Source organism: Bubalus bubalis, chromosome 18 (genome assembly GCF_019923935.1).
Source record: "Bubalus bubalis isolate 160015118507 breed Murrah chromosome 18, NDDB_SH_1, whole genome shotgun sequence".
Taxonomy (NCBI): domain Eukaryota; kingdom Metazoa; phylum Chordata; class Mammalia; order Artiodactyla; family Bovidae; genus Bubalus; species Bubalus bubalis.
Genome location: NC_059174.1, coordinates 37,114,433 through 37,120,784, shown reverse-complemented (window position 1 = coordinate 37,120,784; position 6,352 = coordinate 37,114,433). Strand labels below are relative to the sequence as shown.

General features: G+C 39.1%; 1 pseudogene; it reads left to right on the top strand.

The window, feature by feature from the left end:
• The first annotated feature begins 542 nt into the window (after positions 1 to 542).
• LOC123330120 lies at positions 543 to 2,005 on the top strand (annotated as a pseudogene).
• The last annotated feature ends 4,347 nt before the right edge of the window (positions 2,006 to 6,352 follow it).

Sequence of the window (6,352 nt, the reverse complement as noted above, 5' to 3'; positions counted from 1 at the left end):
TGGTATCACTGATCACAAGTAAAGCAAAAAACAAAACTGCTAATGAGGTACTGTATTCTATTTACAACATGAGTGGTTATTCAAAGAACACTATTCCATATAATGATGATAAAGTCTGTAAAGCTATAGAAAGTGCAGTTGCATACCACTCTACCAACAACCATGGCTTTTCATTTACATCAAATGACTCATTTTTAATTTCACTCATATGAGATTTTAGTTGAAATAGTTGTTAAATTTACATTTCATATACTCAAAATACAGTAATTGAAGTACAAAGACTTTTTTACTAAACTGATGCAAAATTAACTTTAAAAAAAAACTTTACCATGACTATGATTTTTCTGTCCTTGCTGTTCATCATTATTGTCAGTTGGGTTTTAGATTTGAAATTTTGAAGAACTACCTTAAAAATCAACCTATTTGGCCTCTTTCCTGGCTGGAACCATGGAGGCTGAAGAAGAGAAGAAAGAGGCTTCTGCTGTGCCAGAAACAGCAGAAGGATTTCACAGAGCACCTGAGATCAAGCATCTGAGCAGAAGTTTGCCCCAAAGATGCTTCAAAAGGCAAGGAGGAAGCTTATCCATGAAAAAGCTAAGCATTATCACAAGGAATATATACAGGCAGATATACAGAACTGAGAATTCAGGCTAGGATGGCAAGAAAAGTCAGCAACTTCTATGTGTCTGGAGAACCCAAATTGGCATTTGTCATCAGGATCAGAGCTATCAGTGGTCTGAGCCCAAAGGTCTGAAAAAGTTGCGGCTTCTCTGCCTCTGTCAGATTTTCAGTGGCACCTTTTTGAAGTTCAACAAGGCTTCAATTAACATGCTGAGAACTGTGGAGCTACACATTGCATTCAGATTCAGACTCAGATCAGTCACTCAGTCGTGTCCGACTCTTTGCGACCCCATGAATCGCAGCACGCCAGGCCTCCCTGTCCATCACCAACTCCGGAGTTCACCCAGACTCACGTCCATCGAGTCAGTGATGCCATCCAGCCATCTCATCCTCTGTCGTCCCCTTCTCCTCTTGCCCCCAATCCCTCCCAGCATCAGAGTCTTTTCCAATGAGTCAACTCTTCGCATGAGGTGGCCAAAGTACTGGAGTTTCAGCTTTGGCATCGTTCCTTCCAAAGAAATCCCAGGGCTGATCTTCTTCAGAATGGACTGGTTGGATCTCCTTGCAGTCCAAGGGACTCTCAAGAGTCTTCTCCAACACCACAGTTCAAAAGTATCAATTCTTCGGCGCTCAGCCTTCTTCACAGTCCAACTCTCACATCCATACATGACCACAGGAAAAACCATACATAGCCTTGACTAGACGGACCTTTGTTGGCAAAGGAATGTCTCTGCTTTTGAATATGCTATCTAGGTTGGTCATAACTTTCCTTCCAAGGAGTAAGCGTCTTTTAATTTCAGGGCTGCAGTCACCATCTGCAGTGATTTTGGAGCCCAGAAAAATAAAGTCTGACACTGTTTCCACTGTTTCCCCAACTATTTCCCATGAAGTGATGGGACTGGATGCCATGATCTTCATTTTCTAAATGTTGAGTTTTAAGCCAACTTTTTCACTCTCCACTTTCACTTTCATCAAGAGGCTTTTGAGTTCCTCTTCACTTTCTGCCATAAGGGTGGTGTCATCTGCATATCTGAGGTTATTGATATTTCTCCCGGCAATCTTGATTCCAGCTTGTACCTGAAGTCAGTAAATGAACTGGTCTACAAGCATGGTTATGGCAAAATCAACAAGAAGTGAACTGCCCTGACAGATAACACGTTGACTGTTCGATCTCAGTAAATATGGCATCCTCTGCACAGAGGATCTGATTCATGAGATCTAAACTGCGGGAAAATGTTTCAAAGGAGCAAACAACTTCCTGTGGCTTTTCACATTATCTTCTCCACAAGGTGGAGTGAAGAGAAAGATCACTCATTTTGTAAAAGATGGAGATGTTGGCAACAGGGAAGATCAGATCAACAGCCTTATTAGAAGGAAGAACTGAAGTATCTACCATGATTATTTTTATAACCTGGTCAGTTCATAAACAGTGACTGCTTTCAAATTGAAAAAAAAAAAAAAAAGATTTGCTTTACAATGGTATTAATTTTGTAAATAAATGAGTTCTCTAGATTTTGATTACATTTTGCTCAAAATCACTTAGAAAATTTTAATCAAGTAGAGAACAAATGAATACTTAAAAAAACCAACTATAGTATGAAGAATTCAGTGAATGACAATTACTGGAAATAAAATTTACATGTAAGAACACATTAAATTTATCCCCCCAATAAGCAAGAAGGAAGTTTAAACATATTAAATGATGAGAGCACAAATAATGTGAAAGATTTTAAACTTTGAGATTCTAAAAATATGCTTTAAAATATCTCAAACAATTTTGATGAAGATCTTTAAAAAACATGTAAGTTATGATTTTAGTGGTATAAAATTGAGAAAACCTATGATTTTGAGGCATCTTAATTTGGCAGAACATTAAAAGAATTACAAGGAGACAGATAATTTGATGAATTTAACCTTATAGAATTTTTATCACAAAAAGTTTGCCTGAATTAAAGCCATAATACCTATGTAAATATTTTGGCTAAAATATATACATACTACAATACGAGATTATCAGATACTTTAGCATTTGTAGAGAGTAATTTTTCATGTAAAAGTACCATGGCTTACGAAGATCAGTAAATTAAATGTATCAACAGTTTCTAACAAAAGAAAAATGCAACTTCGAAAGTTGCAAAGTGCTGTCACTAAACAGTGACGCCTAGCAATTTGCCAAGAAATAAGTCTCCTGGAAAGGTGCCTTTCTCCAAAGTGTGAGTTCCCCTTTACATATCTGAGTGCTCAGAGATGATCTCTTTTGAGTCATGTCATCAAGTGACTGCGCTGTATCACCTTAACTAAGAAAGAACTATGGTTGTTTTCCAGCATACCTTCCCTGCACAGTTTCAAATTAGCACTGCCCACAAATGACATTTTGTGCAATATTTGGAAGGCAGAAGTGAAGTACAGCCTTTTTTTTTTTTTATGCTCTGAAGTTTGGGGCATGTGGCTGGGTACAGGCCCAATGACAGCTCATATACACTATCAGGGATCCGCTGGCTCACCCAGGTGATGTGCAGCAGCACTTGGAGCCACAGTTTCTCCAGCTCCTGCTGGATCTGCTCCTTCAACTTTTCAGTCTTTGGGCAGGTACATGCATGGTTCCTTGGTGAAAGGCACCATCTTCTCTTTCCAGTCATCCAGTCTCTCTGAGATTGGAAATGGAATCCCTATATACATCTGACCAGTTTCTGCTCATGTATTCAGCTATTCTCATGAGTTTCTGGTTCATTCTCTCTCGTCTATTTCAAGCTTTTTTCCCCAACCGCTGATCTGACTGACAACTTCAATTCCAATACTGGATGCTGAGGTAAGAGCCTACAAGGTCCAATCTATCAGCTCCCACAATTATGTGAGGCCTAAACCCTATAATAAATCCTTTGTTCTAATCACTCAAGATGGTTTGGGTCTCTGATTGAACCTTGACATATCATCCCAATTCTTCAAAACCAGGTGGTTCCTTAGATCTTATAAGCCACCTACCAGATACAAACACTGAATTTCATAGCCACTTCAATGTTTATGAAATTGCTTTCAAACTATATCTGGTAAATTGAAGTAAAAATGACTGAAGGAAACAGAAAGGAAAACCAGAAAATGCACTGTTTTTTCCTTCAGAAAGAGGAAACTTCATTCCTGCATGGAGAATAAAGCCCAAAGAGAGAGGTCATTGTCTCCCTTGTAGGCATCTGATCAGATGCCAATTCATTCCTCCATGTGAGAACCTTTCACTGCATTTCACCTTTCTACATTTTATCAGGCACTCCATTCATTTAATGGTATATTCTGACAAAATTGGAAGACATGGTCGTCATTAGTAGGTACTGGACCCAAACAGTGGTGTTACTGCAGATCTTAAAGAATAATGTAAATTGGGACTTGTAAGAGATCTGGTATTTGTGGCAATGTAGCAATGTATATGCTTTGTTCATTGTCAGTTCTGCCTTATCCCCCATGATGGGGAAAAAAGGAAAGGGTAAGCAGGCGCAGTAAGATAGTGATGCAGCCAGCTATTTCTATGGCGTCCATGAGTCCAGTTTGGATAATGGATAAATTTGTCTGACAAATATAACACAAGAAAAACAATTTAACCTGGTCCCCAAGTTCTTTCTTATTTTTAGTCATCCTTAAAGGGATTAAGACAAACACCCCAATTCTCAGCTGCCTTGAAGTTAAGAAGATGTCTGGGCATTTTACCAGCATGAGGAGTAACATCAATGACATTTATAAAAGGATTAATAATTAAAAATCTTTCCCCAGAAAACGAATACCATACAAAAGCTATTCAAAGCTTCAAAGGGTCCATGCAGGCTCCATATACTTTGCCCATTTGAGTTATTTCAATTTATTTTAGGAAAAGAGAAAAAAAAAATCCTACAAAGCTGACATTATATAGTAAAGTTTCAGGGATATGGGAGCTATTTAATCATTTTGTGTGTTACCCTGGCTTTTCTGCAGTCTCTTTTTCCTGTGGTTTTGTTCTTGTGCTGCTCATTAGCACCTCCCCCAGAGAGTGGGCAGGAGCAGGGAAAAAAGAGATAAAACTCAAATCAGACAATTTTATCAGTCAGCCTGTCAACAAGTTGAATATATTGAGAACCCAGGGGGTGCAGAGGCACTTTTTAGTAGCTCTGATAAAAGGTTTGGTGGGGGAGGAGGTCAAAACTAATGGCAACATTGAGATTTTTTTGGATTATCAAGGGATGGTATTGATTTGGGCCCTCCACATCTCCATTAGTGCACATAATCAAAAGTGGGGCAAAAATAATTAAGCATCCATAGAACTCTCTTAAAGAAGACTCTAAAAAATTTATCACTTTTATCCCCATGACTTTGGGAACTTGTTGGGCTGTTCAAATAGAAAACAAACAAATTAATTTCCTTTGCTTTGTCTAAATTCTTAAAAATCACAGTGTAAGAACAAATAAAATTCATCACAGCAGGTTCTCTATCTCCCCAACAGCTTTCTCCTTTCAGCCTGTTTCCAGAGGGGCAGGACCCATGGAAAGGATATACATTCGAGTGAAGCAAGAAGCAAGATCACTGCCACCAAAATGAGCTGAAGCCTGACAATGAAGGACTGAGTTTGCCACAGATTCAGTAAAATTAACAGTGTGTGCTCTGCACACTGACATGGATTTCCAACAAACTGTGCTGTCTACACAGAGACAAAAACTCTACATCATGTCACAAGGCCACTCAACACATGAAGTTGGCTACTTCTAAGCCTGAATGAGAAAGAGATAACTGTATCTTCTCTTTGTTATTATGGGAATTTTAAAATTATTTTAAGCCTCAAGTTGCAAGGCAGGAGGAAAGATGATGTTCTGTGGTAAACAGTACCAGCCATAATGCAGAACTCTTTGGATGTTTGCTCAAACATGCCATGGTTTGTTCTGATGCTCTGAAAAGTTCACTAGGCTCTCTAAGATAGTATGGACCAGTTTGCACTTGCTTGCATTCAAAGTCATTCACCCCTCTTCCTTGCATCTGTGTTTCCCAGCCTCCCAGAACAGCTGGCTTTCTGCTAGGGCTCAGATGAGACACCTGGAGTAACAGGCAAATTTGGCCTTGGAGTACAGAATGAAGCAGAGCAAAGGCTAACAGAGTTTTGCAAAGAGAACGTACTGGTCATAGCAAACACCCTTTTCCAACAACACAAGGGAAGACTCTACATGTGGACATCACCAGATGGTCAACACTGAAAACATTGATTATATTCTTTGCAGCCAAAGATGGAGAAGCTCTATACAGTCAACAAAAACAAGACTGGGAGCTGACTGTGGCTCAGATCATGAACTCCTTATTGCCAAATTCAGACTAAAATTGAAGAAAGTAGGGAAAACCACTAGACCATTCAGGTATGACCTAAATCAAATCCCTTACGATTATACAGTGGAAGTGACAAATAGTTTCAGGGGATTAGATCTGATAGACAGAGTGCCTGAAGAACTATGGATGAAGGTTCATGACACATTGTACAGCAGGCACAGATCAAGACCATCCCCAAGAAAAAGAAATGCAAAAAGGCAAAATGGTTGTCTGAGGAGGCCTTACAAATAGCTATGAAAAGAAGAGAAGTGAAAGGCAAAGGAGAAAAGGAAAGATATGGCCATTTGAATGCAGAGTTCCAAAGAATAGCAAGGAGAGATAAGAAAGCCTTCCTCAGTGATCAGTGGAAAGAAATAGAGGAAAACATCAGAACGGGAAGGACTAGAGATCTCTTCAAGAA